This window comes from Heptranchias perlo, chromosome 3, assembly GCF_035084215.1.
Source record: "Heptranchias perlo isolate sHepPer1 chromosome 3, sHepPer1.hap1, whole genome shotgun sequence".
In the NCBI taxonomy this organism is placed as follows: Eukaryota; Metazoa; Chordata; class Chondrichthyes; order Hexanchiformes; family Hexanchidae; genus Heptranchias; species Heptranchias perlo.
The window spans coordinates 34,715,860-34,733,758 of NC_090327.1; positions in this window are offsets into that span (position 1 = coordinate 34,715,860).

The window sequence follows — 17,899 nt, forward strand, 5'->3', positions numbered from 1 at the left end:
GAAAGGGTTGTGTTAAGTCCCACATCTTGATAATGTTGCTTTAGGAATGTTCTGGGATTGTTACATTCTGTCCAGCTAGTATGTAGGCAATCAATGTTTTTTTTTGTTTTGCGGATGTGGGCAGCAATTGCAAAACAGTATTTATTGCCCGTCCCTAGTTGCCCTGAGGGTATAGGCAACATTTAATGTGGGACTGGAGTCACATGTAGGCCAGTCTGGGTAGGAGTGGCAAGTTCCCTTCCATAAAGGACATTAGTAAACCATTAATGGCAATCTGGCAGCTTTCATGATCATCTTCTGGTGCTAACCCGTGAATTATTAGTTGTGAAATTGAATTCAATAAACCTGTGATAGGATTTAAACTCTCAACCTCTGGGTTGCTAGTCTCGTATCATAACCACAGCTACCATACTCTCTTTAAATACATAACCAGAAAGAACAATTTAAAAAGAATTGTGGGAGAAATGCAGAAAAGCAGGGAGGGAAGAAATGCGACATCCTCAACGTTTTTAACCTCTGTACTTTATAATAGGTCTCTATTAAACACAGACATTACAGGTACATATTTAAATTCCAATTAGTTGTGGCATGCTTTAACCAAGAGAAAGGTAGCATTTAACTGGATTTGTTGTAACATGAAATAAAATGAACTACCTAGGGACAGATAAGGATTAGTCTGGGATTTTCGAATACCATGAGAGTGAGAGGCAGTAATAGCACAAGTCAGTAAATATATAAATTGCTAGGAGAGTCAGAAGGAATAATACCTGGAGTTAAAGTGTAAAGTATCAGGAGAGAGTAAGGGGAAATAATAGTTGGAGTCAGTGAGCATGTAAATTACCAAGAGAGAGGGAGAGGGATTGATACCAGGAGTCAGTAAGCTTGTAAATTCTGGAGACTGAGGAAATAATAGCAGGAGTCAGTAAGAGTAAAATATTAAGAGAGGGTATCAGGAGATAAAGCAGGAGACAGTGAGTGTATAAATTACTAGGAGAGAGTGAGAGGGAATAAAGCAGTTGATAGTATAAATTACTAGGACAGTGAGAGGGACTGAAGCAGGAGACAGTAAGAGTATACAATACTAGGAGAGAGTGAGAGGGAGTATTACCAGGACACATAAGAGGATTGCAGTCCAGAAACATAAAATATATTTTCCCAAACAAGCTTACAGTAATGTGACAGCCAACATATCGGAAATGCTGCTTTAAGAATACTTTGGGATTGGTGAATCCTGATGAGATGGATCGTTAAAGTTGGAGTGTTTTTCCAGATCTATTGCTTGTGTCAAAAATCGGAAGAAAATCAGTATCTATTTTGAGCATCACAAAAACTCCAGACAACAAGCAATCTACTAATTTCAAATATTCCAGTGACTAAAACATATGGATAATGCAAGGATTGTTTTCTGACTCATCTGGTGAACTTGTATTAACATGAAGAATCTTGAAAGAGAAATGAGTGTTGTACAATAAACATGTTTTATTTTAATTCCATTAATACTTCATAAATAGTTTTTTGCTCTAAGTCTTGTCCACAATGTTTTCATACACAATGGTAAACAGCACTGAAACATATATTGTATATTGCCAGTATATTGCTAATTTCAAGCAAGTTCTATAATGTAACTCTGCTGCACTGCAGTTTACAAGAGGACCTGGACAATATCCAGGCTAGGACGACAAATGGCAGATAACATTTATGCTGCCTCGATATAAATGAAAGGGCTGGCTAATGGCCACCTCCAACAAGAAAAGGCCTGACCTCCTCCCTGCCCCCAGTTCCTCCACCATCAACATCCTGGGGTTCACCACTGACCAGAATCCATATCAACACCATGGCTACAATAGCAGCATAGAGGCTGGGTACTCTGCAATGAGTGGATCATGACTGGAGCTCTCAAATAGCTCTGCACCATGTACAAGGCTGAAGTCAGGAGTGTGATGGAATATTCACCACTCACTTGGATGGATGGGTGCAGCCGCAGCAACACTCAAAAAGCTCAATACCTCCCAGAGCATAGCAGTTTGATTGACTGGAGCCCCTCCCGCTGGACTCAATATTGATCCCTTTCACCATCTGCATACCGTGGTTGCAGTATTTGCGATCTATAGGATGCATTGCAGCAACTCACCGAGTTTACTTTGACAGAACCTCCCGGCCCCATGGACTTCCACCACTGAAAAGGACAAGAATGGCAATATTACAGGAATACCATCACTTCTAAATTGCCCTCCAACTCACACACCATCATGATTTGGACATATATCATTGTTCCTTCATCTCTGATGGGACAGAATCCTGGAATTCCCTACCTAAGACTATTGTGATGTGGAGATGCCGGTGATGGACTGGGGTTGACAATTGTAAACAATTTTACAACACCAAGTTATAGTCCAGCAATTTTATTTTTATTTTTTTAAATTCATAAGCTTTCGGAGGCTTCCTCCTTCGTCAGGTGAATGATGTGAATTCACATCGTTCACCTGACGAAGGAGGAAGCCTCCGAAAGCTTGTGAATTTAAAAAAAATAAAATAAAATTGTAAGACTATTGTGGCAGCACCATCAGCACAAAAACTGCAGCAGTTGAAGGAGAAGGCACACCACCACCTTCTCAGGGCAATTGGAGATAGGCAACAAATGCAGACTTGCTTGGCCATACACCAAGATTAATTATTTTTCTAAAAGTTTATCACAGGTACACTGCTGACCTCAGATTTGTCGCTATTGCCCTACCCAGACACAGACTGACCTGCTGCGATTACTGGAAGAGCCAAAACCTGCTTCTGATTATTTAGGAGTTGTGTTGTGTTCAACATTTTTATAACTTGGAAAGAAAAAGTAAGTTGGGGGTTTGTTAATATATTTATCACAAAAGCATAGCATGTCATCACTAAATTACAGGGTGAACATTCCAATAGGATGATCTGTTTTCACAAGATCACAAGATAATCACGGCTAAGGAAGGCTATTCAGAAGATTACCTTTCAGATGTGACCTTTCCAGGCTGAAAAGTCTAAGTTTCTCCACTCTTTCCTCATAACTCAGATTGTTGATCATGTGGCTCTTCTCAGCCCTGAACGTCTCTGTTGTGTCTTGACAACCGGAACTGGACACAGTACTCAAGTTGTGTTCTGACCAGAGCTCTGTACAGTTTGGTTATGACCTCCTCTGACTTATGTTCTACTGTTTCGGCTGCATAGTTCAACATTCAATTGGCTTTGTTGATTGCTGAACTGGTTTAGTGTCGGCTGTACTAAGACTCTCAGGTGTCTTTCGGCTTCATCCTTGGCTTTTTCATGTATTGCTTATTTTTCTTTCAAATGTGCAAAGCTTTGCACTAGTCTGCACTAAGTTTCATCTGCCATTGTTCTTATATATTTTATCAAACTCTTTCTGTAATTTCTAAGCTGTCTCCTCATATTTCATTGTTTTGTATCATCTGTAAATTTGACCACTTGGCATTGAGTTTCTGAATCCAAGTAACTTTTCAACATTAGAAACAGTAATGGTCCAAACACCAAGCCCTGTGGTACCCCATTCAGTGCTTCCCCCACTCGACACAACTCTAATGAGTACTTGTTGTCTTCTACCTTTTGCCCAGTTTCTAATGCCATTTCCATGAATTTACCCTGAATTCCTACAGCTTTGAGTTTAACTAATAGTCTATTGTGTGCAACTTTGTCAAATGCCTTTTGGAAGTCCAGGTACATTGCATCGTAGGGCTTCCTACAGTCCACTTGGGTTTTCACTTCCTCAAAGAAATCTCAGGAATTTGGTCGGGGCAGGATCTGAATCGATGTTGTCTGCTCTTTACTAGGTTGATATTGTCCAATAATCCTCCTGAGAATCGACTCCATTATTTTACATGGAAGGCTTAGGAATCTTTAGAGAGTGGTTGTGGTACCAAACTAGCAACCCAAAGGTAGTTGGCTCAAATCCCACCCTGGCAAGTTAAGTAATTGAATTCAATAAATCTGGTAATGCATGGGCTGGTACCAAAATATGACCATGACAGAGCCAGACTGATGAAAAATCCCAACTGGTTCACTAATGTCCATTAGGGAAGGGGACCTGCCACGCCTACCCAGTCTGGCCTACGCATGACTCCAGCCTCACACTGCATGATTGACTCTTAATGGTCTCTGAAGTGGCCCAGAAAACCACACAGTTGTAAAGAAGTTCAATTCAAGAAGAAGGCTGTTTCCAGCGGCAGAAGGGTCAATAAACAGAGGACACAGTTTTAAGGTGATTTGCAAAAGAACCAGAGGCGACATGAGGAAACATTTTTTTACGTAGCGAGTCATTATGATCTGGAGTGCATTGCCTGAAAGGGTGGTGGAAACAGATCCAATAGTAACTTTCAAAAGGGAATTGGATAATACTTGAAGGGAAAAAATTTACAGGGCTATGGGGAAAGAGCAGGGAGTGGGACTAATTAGATAGCTCTTTCAAAGAGCTGGCACAGGCACGATGGGCCAAATGGCCTCCTGCTGTGCTGTACCATACTATGATACTATTATGATACTATGATAAGCTTTGCCTAAATGCATGACCAGAGAGTACAAGTCAAAACCAGTTGTGCAGAGTGTAAAAAGCATCTCACATCCACAACTTGCAGCCTCCTTTTCAAAAAAAATCTGTGACAGTTGCACACACCAACATAAGAGACATACACAGACACACATACACAGCCTCAAATGCACATAGACGTGCACAAAGATACACAGGGACACACAGCCACAGATATGCACATACAGACAGACATGCAGAGATATACAAGTACAGGCACACAAACAGACACATACATATACACGCACGTTTATACACGCATAAACACAAAATTAGTTGAGGCAGAAACTGTGTCAATATTCAATATTAGATTGGATAGGTGGAAGAAGGAAACCGGGTTGAAGGGAAATGACAACAGGTTGAGTAAATGTAATTAGGGCTATTTGCTCATGTGGAGGATAAACGGCAACATGGACTGGTTGGGGCGCATGGCCTCTTTCTGCGTTGTAACTTCTATGTATTTCTATGTAATTAGTTTCTATCATTAGCAAAGCCAAAATCAAAACAATTCCACCACTGCCCAATCACTATCCTACATCCCTGTATCAGAACCAGGAAAGAAATTAAAGCCTTAGGGACTCAACAAAATGGGCTAATGAGGTTGTCTACATAATAGCAGTCGTTGCATTTCAAAGTAATTCATTGTATGCGAAGCACTTTGAGATGTTTACGAGGAATGTGATGAGGCCCTATATAAGTTCAAGTCTTTCATTTTTGATGTTTGGGAGGAGTAAATACAACATAGGGGCAGCAAAGTATCTTTTTTGCTCTTTTATCCAATATTCTGTCCTTCAGACATTAACTCATTGCTGGAATAAATTTTCCTCTGGTCTCTTACGTGTTAGTAACATCATAGAATCTTGCAGCACAGAAGGAGTACATTCGGTCAATCATACCTGTTTGATAGAGCCTTCTTTGAAAGAGCCATCCAATTAATCCCATGCCACAGTTCAGATTGAGAGATGAGATTGAGAGGTGAGAGTGACTGCCCTTGACATCAAGGCAGCATTTGACCGAGTGTGGCACCAAGGAGCCGTAGTAAAATTGAAGTCAATGGGAATCAGGGGGAAAACTCTTCAGTGGCTGGAGTCATACCTAGCACAAAGGAAGGTGGTAGTGGTTGTTGGAGGCCAATCATCTCAGCCCCAGGGCATTGCTGCAAGAGTTCCTCAGGGCAGTGTCCTAGGCCCAACCATCTTCAGCTGCTTCATCAATGACCTTCCCTCCATCATAAGGTCAGAAATGGGGATGTTTGCTGATGATTGCACAGTGTTCAGTTCCATTCGCAACCCCTCAAATAATGAAGCAGTCCGAGCCCGCATGCAGCAAGACCTGGACAACATCCAGGCTTGGGCTGATAAGTGGCAAGTAACATTCGCACCAGATAAGTGCCAGGCAATGACCATCTCCAACAAGAGAGAGTCTAACCACCTCCCTTTGACATTCAATGACATTACCATCGCCAAATCCCCCACCATCAACATCCTGGGAGCTCACCATTGACCAGAAACTTAACTGGACCAACCATATAAATACTGTGGTTACAAGAGCTGGGTTTTCTGCGGCGAGTGACTCACCTCCTGACTCCCCAAAGCCTTTCCACCATCTACAAGGCACAAGTCAGGAGTGTGATGGAATACTCTCCACTTGCTTGGATGAGTGCAGCTCCAACAACTATCAAGAAGCTCGACACCATCCAGGACAAAGCAGCCCGCTTGATTGGCACCCCATCCACCACCCTAAACATTCACTCCCTTCACCACCGGCGCACAGTGGCTGCAGTGTGTACCATCCACAGGATGCACTGCAGCAATTCGCCAAGGCTTCTTCGACAGCACCTCCCAAACCCGCGACCTCTACCACTTAGAAGGACAAGAGCAGCTGGTACATGCGAACGACACCACCTGCACATTCCCCTCCAAGTAAAACACCATCCCGACTTGGAAATATATCGCCGTTCCTTCATCGTTGCTGGGTCAAAATTCTGGAACTCCCTTCCTAACAGCACTGTGGGAGAACCTTCACCACATGGACTGCAGCAATTCAAGAAGGCGGCTCACCACCACCTTCTCAAGGGCAATTAGGGATGGGCAATAAATGCTGGCCTTGCCATCGAAGCCCACATCCCATGAACGAATAAAAAAAAAATTATTTCCCTATAGCCCTGAAGCCTGTCTGAGTGTTGCTGTCTGTGTGTATATATCTGTGCTTGTATTTAACTGCTTGTATGTTATTGTGTTCATATTTGTGTGTTTGAGTCTGTGTGTGCATGTGTGCCTGTGTATATCTGTGTACGCCTTTGTGAGTGTGTGTATAGCTATGTATGCCTTTGTCTGAGCACAAAATCCAGGCTGACACCCCAGTGCAGTACCGAGGGAGTGCTGCACTGGCAGAGGTGCCGTTTTTCAGATGAGACGTTAAATCAAAGCTCTATCTGCCTTCTCAGGAGGATGTAAAAGATTCCATGGCACTATTGGAAGAAGAGCAGGGGAGTTCTCCCCGGTGTCCTGGCCAATATTTATTCCTCAAGCAACATCTCTAAAACCGATTATCAGGCCACTGTCTCATTGCTACATTACAACAATGACTATACTTCAAAAGTACTTCATTGGTTGTAAAGCGCTTTGGGACATCCTGAGGTCATAAAAGGCGCTATATAAATGCAAGCTCTATCTTTTTCTTTTTAAAAATGAGTCTTGTTTGGATGGATTATTATGTGTTAAAGAGGATACGAGGCTTTATATCTGTGCTCTGATTGCCCCCAAGTGGACAATCTTTAAGTGACATGCAAGTCTCGTGCAACAGAATAATTTCTATTTGCGGTTTTATTCCCACCTGTCTTGAAGGCAATGAATTAATGTAGTGAGCAGTTCTGTCAGCACCGGTTGTTGTCCTCCATTAACTCACCTCATAGGAGAGAAAAAGGCAAGAATAACGCTATCCAAATGTACACGTGTGCATGGATATAGCACCTTTCACAATCTCAGAACGTCTTAAAACACTTGACAGCCAATGAAGTGCTTTTCAAATGTAGTCACTCTTGCAACACAGGGAAATGCAGCAGCCAATTTGCCCAGAGCAAGGTCCCACCAACAGCAAAGAGATAAATTATCGAATAATCTGTTCTAGTGATGTTGGTTGAGAGATAAGTATTGGAAAGGCCATCGGGAAAACTCCCCTACTACTCTTAAGGTAAAGCCATGAGATCTTTTACGTCTACCTGATAGGGCATCCAAAAGACGGCACCTCCTTCAGTACTCCACTGGAATATCAACCTAGATTATGTGCTCAAATCTCTGGAGTAAGGCTTGAATCCACAACCTTCTAACTCAGAAGCGAGAGTGCGACTCAATTAAGGCTAAAATCGTCAATACTACAATGACTACAAGATGAGAGAGTTCAGGACTGATGTCCCAAAAAAAAGAGTGATTAATACATGAAATGGTGGGAGCATCTTCTCAGGGCAACTTGGGATGGCCAACAAATGCAGCTCTGCCAGAGAACAATAAAGAGGTAGGGTGGTGGAGGCAAAAACTCCAGAACCATTCAAGAGGCAGTGAGACACTATGACGGGGATGATCATAAGTTTGAATATACTTAGGAATTGGGCAGACAGGTTGCAGATGAAATTCAATGTAGAGAAATGCAAAATGCTTCACAAGGAGACAAAAAAGGGAATATTACTTAAAAGAAAAGAAAATAATGTGTATGGAAAATGAAAGAGCTCTGGGCGTTCTGATTGACAAAATTGAAGCTATCCCAACGATGCTCGATGGCAGTGAGTAAAGCAAATCAGATGTTGGGATATATTAAGAGGTCAACATTGAGCCAAAGTAGTGAGGTAATCCTGCCACTTTATAAATCATTGGTGCAACAGAATACTGTGTACAGTTCTGGTCGTCACAGTGCAAAAAGGATATTGCAGCTATTGAAAGGATACAGAAGAGAACAACCAGAATGATTGAGAGGATGAAGGGATCGGATTATGAGGAGTGATTATATAAATTGGGCATGTTTTCATTGGAAAAGAGAAGGTTGAAAGGTGATAAGATTGCTGTTTTTAGGATTCTAATGGGACTAGATAACATGGACTACGACAAGCTGTTTCACCTTGTCCAGAACAATAGAATCAGAGAACACGGCCTGTGCTGGAAGGGGGATAAATTCAAAACTAATCAGCGGAAACATTATTTCAGTGAACAAGTAGTAAATCAATGGACCACGCTTTCTAGGGAGACGGTGGAAGTAGTTGGTATTGATTCATTCAAATGCAAATTAGATAGATTTTGTTCAGAAACTAATATTTTGGGATAAAGTATATGAGTAATTGAGACATGACGTATGATAAGTGTAACATGCTTGGAAGGAACAGGTGATTTTGGACCTATGGTTCCCAAAGCTGTCCATCACTGGGGATTTCCTCACGCCATATCTGTCTGTTATAGGCTAATTGATAGAGATTGATTGTTATGATTAGTCAACAACTCCATTATCGTTGTATCATGCGACTACCAGGATGGTAGAAGGCAAGCTAGGTGGACCATGGTCTTTTATCGTCTAGTAATTCCTGTGCTCCTAGGAAGAATGAAGTAGGTGGGCCGCACAGCCTCTCTCATCTTTACTTAGCTTTTGATCCATGCGTACGATGTAGTCATTGTATTACCATGACCCAAGAAAGCACATACACTCTACACAATTCAAAAAAACATTTTGGGAAAAGTGGATGCTTCAAGTCCAGTAGAGCCATCAGCTGCTATACAGTAAGACTACAACTGTTTTCCGTTCCTCCATTTTTCCCTCCAATTTCCCTGCTTCTCTTTTAGAGGTCACTGGAGAGCAATCAAAATAATGGGAGCCAGCACAGGCCAACGCCAACTGCAGCACCCGCCTATATTGCAGTACCAGCTCTACTGATTCCAGAAGCAAATATAAACTGACATAATCTGAACCAACGTATTCTATCAGATCATCTTCCAGTTCTGATGAAAGGTCATCGACCTGAAATGTTAACTATTTCTCTCTCCACAGATGCTGCCTGACCTGCTGAGTATTTCCAGCATTTTCTGTTTTTATTCCAGATATTCTTTGCTCATTGATTCACCTTCAAAGACCATAGAAGTCTGGGTATCTGTTAGCCTAAAAATGATAACAAAGGAAGGCATCCTTCGACCACTGGACAGCTACCAAACGTTCATGCATTGTAAACACAATACACAGCCATGCACGGAACATCGGCACCTACTCATCTCCACTAGGGGCAGACTGGTCATATGGGGAATCGGGAGTTTTCCCGACTGCCCACATGAATGGTTCCATAGCGGTGTGTCATCGGCGCCCACCCCATTTTTCTGTGAGAATCCCGTGCCCTTTCGTGGGAGCCACTCTGTCCCTGTTCCCCACTGCCCAAGGATCAGATACTTTGCTCTTATGGTTCATAACATAATTCTAACCACTTCAAGTGTGTTACAGCCGTGTAACTAATTCTCAGGCCTCTGATATTCTCTATGCAGCAAACTTTAAATGCCTTTTAACGCCAAGTCCCAATACTTCTTAATTTGGTACATTTCCATTTGTTTATCACTGTCACGCTCACAATATCTCCTTCTAATTGTGTAATAGGAAAAACTGCACCTGTGTATAATTGAAGGCCACTCAAAGTTTCACACTTTAAGGCCAAACAGACCCAGATATGTCTGTAACATGGGTCATTAAACAGTTTTTTTCACTCCTTTCCATTTTTCTTGCCTCCTGTTCTGAAGATGATGTGCTGGAGTCATTTAACTCAAAAAGGTTGGAATACAAAGGGGAGGAAGTTATACTTCAGTTGCATAGATCCTTGGTCAGACCAGTTTTGGGCATGATGGTTTTAAAAATTCCAGTCACTTTTTTCCTCTTTTACTTTTCTGGACCACGTCCCATTCTATCTCATCCATTCATAGGAACATTAGGAACAGGAGTAGACCATTCACCCATCGCGCCTGCTCAGCCATTCCATTAGATCATGGTTGATCTGCACCTCAACTCCATTTTTTTGCCTATCCTTGATATCCTTACCTAACAAAAATCTATCTGTCTCAGTCTTGAAAGCTCCAATAGCCCTAGCATCCACAGCCTTTTGGCAGAGAGAATTACAGATTTCTACTACCCTTTGTGTGAAGAAGTGCTACCTGATTTCGCTCCTGAATGGCCTAGCCCTAATTTTAAGATTATGTCCCTTAGTTCATGATTCCCCCACTATTTCAGAGGAAGTAGTTTCTCCGTATCTATCCTATCAAATCCTTTTAACATTTTAAACGCCTTGGTCAAAACACCCCTCAATCTCCTATACTCGGGGAACCTGCAGTCTCCCATCACAGTATCCATACCATGGTACCAACCGGATAGTTTAAAAACCTTTTACGGTATTTTTCTTTCCGTTATTAATCTGAAACATAAAACCTTTGTGGTGTTTACTGTAAAAGCAACAGAGATATTTAGGGGTGGGCGCCTCTAAATAAAGATGGATTTAAAAATTAGCTACTTTTTTTCTCTTTTACTTGGGGTGCCCTCTGCTAAAAAGCTATATTTTCCCTTTTACTAATGCACAGCTTTCCTTGGTTCAATTCTGTTTTCAGTGTAATAATTACATCTGCTTCAATACACTGAGGATATTGTAGGGAACAGAAATTGTCCAACTCTCTAACAATGCACCTGTGATAGATTCTGTGCTGCTTTAAGCCTGAATTTACTCCCTTGTCTCACATAGGGTAGCCCCGACCACTGGAGCAGGTCTGTAGGGCATTCTTCACACAAATAATGATCAAACCGTGGGATGGATGTCTGTGTAGCGTAGTGGAGGGGGGAACCCTGGATTCATTTAAGAAACAGCTGGATACTGTAATGGGAAACTGTAGGTTCCCTGAATGGATGAGGTAGAATGGGACAAGTGGCCCAGGAAAGTAAAAGAGGAAAAACAGTAACTGTTATTGTTAAATCCATCTTTATTTAGAGGCGCCCACTCCTAAGTATCTCTGTTGTTTTTACAGTAAACACCACAAAGTTTTTATGTTTCACAATAATAACAGAAAGAAAAATACAGAAAAAGTTTTTTTAAACTATCCGGTTGCTTTAAGAGCTCCCTCAATGGCTAATTTGGTGAGGTCACTGCTCCATTCGTATCTCAACCATGCAAATCCAAACACTCCTAAGTTCTGTTATTGGTCTGGGCGCAGTTAGCTGATCTAAGGTGGGGAGGGTGATTCTACTGCTACAACTGGCCCCAACGTCCCTGGTAATGGAGGGAAAAATACCAGTGGGGTTCCCACTGCCGATCGCCATTCAGTCCCAGCTGTTAGAACGTGTACCTGTGTTGATTTTGGCGAGGCCAGAATCAGTCCTAGCTGTGATGCCCCTGTCCCTAATGGTCAAATAAATTACTGATGCTGTTTAGGATCTCACATAAATAGTCACTTAGGTGAGGTTTGGGTAGTGAGCAGTTCCACAGCATGTTGATGTCTCAGGGATTGTAGGAGAGAAAATTAAAACGATGGGGGAGGGAATCATGATTTATAAAAACTAAATAGCACTCTAATTCCGTGATAAAATAAATTGTCCGGTCATTGATCTGACAGGCTACTAGAAACAAGCAGCCTTGTAACTCTCCTAACTGTCACATGATACTGCAATTAGTCAGTGCTTGCATCCATTACAATTCATTAGAACCTTTGCTATGTACAATGAACGAACTGACAAAAATAATAAATGCATTGGTGTGTGAAGGATGAAGATAGCAACTAATCAATGCCACATTTTGACTAGTTAAATAAAGGCACCAAGAGAACCCATCAAGGAGATTTTTATGTCATTATTTTCATTAGGCTGTAGCCAGTATCATTAATCCCCCACCTTCACCCCACTTTGCAAAACAAAGCACCCTGCTTTTCTCTAAAAGACCACTTGAATAAAGAATGAGAAACAGTTATCATTCAGCCTGCCAAGCCTACTCTTTACACAGGCCATGCCCTACCTGTTTTGTTGTGGACCCTGCTCACTTGCTAATCTGAAGGAAAATTCCACAAAATTTGTCCGAGCTTCAAAGCTCATTTAAGTGAAATTCCAGACAATTTGTTTGTCCTTACACCTCCATCACACAAACACAGCCTCTTCTCCCACAGATGATATTTGCATTGTCCTAGGATCATGTATTATGCGACAGTTAGAACAGTATTACAAGGCTCCTTGTTTCTAGCAGGCTGTCAGATCAATTGGACCATTTATTCGGATGCAACCTGAGGGGAACTCGTAGAAGCATCCGAGATAGTGAATAGTAAAACTGGAGCACTACTTCAAACTGAACTAGGAGAGTAGGGAATGGGACACGGGTTAAAACCAGTAAACGGCAAATATCACGACTGGTATCAGGAACATCTTTGCACAAAAGTGATTAACATGTGCAATGGACTTCTAGGTAGGGCAATGCAGGTGAAAACCGTGTAATCATTTAAGAAATAGTTAAGTGTTGTGATTGGGAGATTGTAAGTTTTGAGGGATTGGATGGATGAGCTAAGATGGACCAAATGGCCCATCCTCACTTGTCTCTCTCTCTTGCAATTGTGCACCCTGGAGTGTATATTCATGTTTATCTATCTTTACCCTTATAACTTCTAATCCCATAGGGTTAATTCAACTATCCACATGCCCAGTTGGCAGCCTCACTTGACTCCAGTGCTGGTTGGAGGCACGAGTGTAACACTGTAACCTGTATTCTTCGATCCAGCCTCCCATTGATTGAGGCTCCCCACTGGGAGCACAAATCTGAGAATTCCTCAGTTGATCTCCAGTTCTTTTGTGAAGGGACTAAACAACACTGGATCATTTGCTTTTTGCTTGGAGACTGTTCTACATATCTACTCCACTGTGAGGGAAAATGTCTTCTAATCTCTAGCTTTACTTTAGGCTTGTTAGTAGGTACTTAAGGTTCTAAAATTGAAAAAGTGCATGTGATACTTTAAACTTTGGCTTGGTGTAAAGAGCTTTGCATCAGATATTCATTCAACTCCAGAGCAACAATGTATTAATGAAAGAAGCATATCAATGTATATAATGTAGTAAATATCTTACATCTAAGCACACTTCATGTCTACAGAACTCTACGTCCTGTTGTCACATTTTTGTCACAGTTTTGTGCCAACATTTTCCCATTATAAATTCCTATGTCTACATTTATAATGCAAATTTCTTATGTAAACTTGTCACGCTGTAATTCACCCTCCTGCCAGTTATGGCGCTGTAGCAGCTCAGTTTCATATCTCACAGCTCCTCAGCCTATACTGCAGAGAAATTCTCATGCACCAACAAACTCCACTTCTCCGCTTCCCAAATATTTTATTAAAAATCTTACTTCTATGCACAATTTTTCCTCATCCTTTAAACCAGCTTCACCTGAAGACCATACTTCCTTGTAGAATGCCATTGGTGATTGACTGGTTTATTAAAATCTTGTGTATGGCACACACTTCCTGTCTACAAATCTTATTTGCTCTGTTATAATTTTTATATCAACATTTAACATTGGAAATCTGTTTGTAAACATTTATAATGGAAACCCTATCTAAACATTTCACCATTGCTGTTTGTTAATGAACCAGTTCACACTTCTGAGGTGGGTAGTCAGCATTTTGGGGGTAATGTCTTCGATTGCAGATGAAAATCAGCGTGGTCCAGGTTCCTCCCATGCAGATCTTCTCCTGGTCCCCTTCTTCCCATTGTTGCTGTAACTAGTTGAATGCTGCAGTGAACTCTGCTGTACACGGTAGGTGGGAATTCTCATGGGATCAGGAATACTCATCCATAGTGTCCAGTGGCATTCAATCACTACAGCAATAACAGGAGTTAGGAACCCTGGTGTGGTGCTTGCATGTAGGGGAAGAAGCCAGGTGCAGCAGTGAGGGAAAGAGAAGAGAGTTTAGCTGAGGAGGAGAGAGAATGGAGAGTCCCAGCATTACTTGTGTAGGGAATCAGACACTGTTCGGGTTAACTGAGAGGGAATAAAATGCCAGCAATTACTTAGGGTGGTGAAAGGCCTGTGCCAGCATTAACTGAGGAGGGTTGAAAGCCTTGTGCCAGCATTAACTGAGGAGGGTTGAAAGGCCTGTGCCAGTGTTAACTAAGGAAGGTTGAAAGGCCTGTGCCAGCATTAACTGAGGAGGGTTGAAAGGCCTGTGCCAGCATTAACTGAGGAGGGTTGAAAGGCCTGTGCCAGCATTAACTGAGGAGGGTTGAAAGGCCTGTGCCAGCATTAACTGAGGAGGGTTGAAAGGCCTGTGCCAGCATTAACTGAGGAGGGTTGAAAGGCCTGTGCCAGCATTAACTGAGGAGGGTTGAAAGGCCTGTGCCAGCATTAACTGAGGAGGGTTGAAAGGCCTGTGCCAGCATTAACTGAGGAGGGTTGAAAGGCCTGTGCCAGCAGTAACTCCAATACGAGTTGTGGGTTTTTATGATCTACCTACAGTTTAAATCACAAGCCTGTGTCCCATTGCATTTTGTGTACTATTATAACTAAATTCCCATCTGTCAGCAATGGGGTTGAGCATTTTGTGCAATTCTTTATGTTCAGGGCCTTGAGTTTCCTCTATATTAGCACCCGGAGATGCATGTAACTGGGGCGCAAATTAACTACGCGGCCTAAAAGATTGCAGAATTTTGGGCACAAGTGAGTTAAGCGTGTAACTATAAAATCTCCTCAATCTTTTATGGCCATCCATCAAACTCTCCGCCCATAAAACTGGCCTTGCCCCCATATACGAGTTTCCTGCAATTGCGCTTGCTCAGAGGCTCGCTTCAAATTACCACCAGATTTCCAGGCACAGCAGTTTTATTGTAATTGTTTGAGCGTTTTTTTGAATTTCCCCTCACCAAGTCCTGCTCTGTATTTGCTGTTTCTTTGAATGGATTTTTATGGCATCAGTTTGTCAAGTCAAACAATGTAAAGCTTCCCCGATTGCAAGTTCTTAAACATGCTGTGCCTGATATGCATGAATGATGGTTGAATGAGTTGAAATTTTAATTTTCATACTAAAAGAAGAGAAACAGATGTGTGAATTTACTACTTTCTTTGGGTTGTTTATGTGATTTATGCCAATTTACACTCATTTTATGTTCGGGCGTATTCTAATGAGATTGGCAGAAAATTTGAGCGTAACTTGATGTCAGTAAAATGGCCATGGGTTTGGGCACATTTTTGGGCCTAATTTCTGGGTTGCGCCAGAGGAAATTACAGGCTTTGGATGTTTTGGAGTTGACGGATCATTGGGGCTGTGTTAACTTTTTCGAAGCTGTTGATCAGCTTTTCCTACTTTTCTAGCTTGCCATTAGTGATTAAATGAACAACCATGCGCGGTACTGACACATACAGACCAAGAGGGTCCACAGTGCGATCACTGGCCTGTGTTATGTTAGTTGGTCTCAGAATCAGTGGGCGGCAGGGAAAAGCCTGGGAACTACAGACCGGTGAGCCTGACATCTGTAGTGGGTAAGTTGTTAGAGGGTATTCTGAGGGACAGGATCTACAGTCATTTGGAGAGGCAGGGACTAATTAGGAACAGTCAGCATGGTTTTGTGAGAGGAAAATCATGTCTCACGAATTTGATTGAGTTTTTTGAAGGGGTAACCAAGAAGATAGATGAGGGCTGTTCAGTAGACGTGGTCTACATGGACATCAGCAAAGCCTTTGACAAGGTACCGCGTGGTAGGTTGTTACATAAGGTTAAATCTCATGGGGTCCAAGGTGAGGTAGCCAATTGGATACAAAATTGGCTTGACGACAGAAGACAGAGGGTGGTTGTAGAGGGTTGTTTTTCAAACTGGATGCCTTTTTTTTTTATTCGTTCACGGGATGTGGGCGTCGCTGGCAAGGCCGGCATTTATTGCCCATCCCTAATTGCCCTTGAGAAGGTGGTGGTGAGCCGCCTTCTTGAACCGCTGCAGTCCGTGTGGTGACGGTTCTCCCACAGTGCTGTTAGGAAGGGAGTTCCAGGATTTTGACCCAGCGACAATGAAGGAACGGCGATATATTTCCAAGTCGGGATGGTGTGTGACTTGGAGGGGAACGTGCAGGTGGTGTTGTTCCCATGCGCCTGCTGCCCTTGTCCTTCTAGGTGGTAGAGGTCGCGGGTTTGGGAGGTGCTGTCGAAGAAGCCTTGGCGAGTTGCTGCAGTGCATCCTGTGGATGGTGCACACTGCAGACACAGTGCGCCGGTGGTGAAGGGAGTGAATGTTTAGGGTGGTGGATGGGGTGCCAATCAAGCGGGCTGCTTTATCTTGGATGGTGTCGAGCTTCTTGAGTGTTGTTGGAGCTGCACTCATCCAGGCAAGTGGAGAGTATTCCATCACACTCCTGACTTGTGCCTTGTAGATGGTGGAAAGGCTTTGGGGAGTCAGGAGGTGAGTCACTCGCTGCAGAATACCCAGCCTCTGACCTGCTCTCGTAGCCGCAGTATTTATATGGCTGGTCCAGTTAAGTTTCTGGTCAATGGTGACCCCCAGGATGTTGATGGTGGGGGATTCGGCGATGGTAATGCCGTTGAATGTCAAGGGGAGGTGGTTAGACTCTCTCTTGTTGGAGATGGTCATTGCCTGGCACTTATCTGGTGTGAATGTTACTTGCCACTTATCAGCCCAAGCCTGGATGTTGTCCAGGTCTTGCTGCATGCGGGCTCGGACTGCTTCATTATCTGAGGGGTTGCGAATGGAACTGAACACTGTGCAGTCATCAGCGAACATCCCCATTTCTGACCTTATGATGGAGGGAAGGTCATTGATGAAGCAGCTGAAGATGGTTGGGCCTAGGACACTGCCCTGAGGAACTCCTGCAGCAATGCCCTGGGGCTGAGATGCTTGGCCTCCAACAACCACTACAATCTTCCTTTGTGCTAGGTATGACTCCAGCCACTGGAGAGTTTTCCCCCTGATTCCCATTGACTTCAGTTTTACTAGGGCTCCTTGGTGCCACACTCGGTCAAATGCTGCCTTGATGTCAAGGGCAGTCACTCTCACATCACCTCTGGAATTCAGCTCTTTTGTCCATGTTTGGACCAAGGCTGTAATGAGGTCTGGAGCCGAGTGGTCCTGGCGGAACCCAAACTCAGCATCGGTGAGCAGGTTATTGGTGAGTAAGTGCCGCTTGATAGCACTGTCGACGACACCTTCCATCACTTTGCTGATGATTGAGAGTAGACTGATGGGGCGGTAATTGGCCGGATTGGATTTGTCCTGCTTTTTGTGGACAGGACATACCTGGGCAATTTTCCACATTGTCGGGTGGATGCCAGTGTTGTAGCTGTACTGGAACAG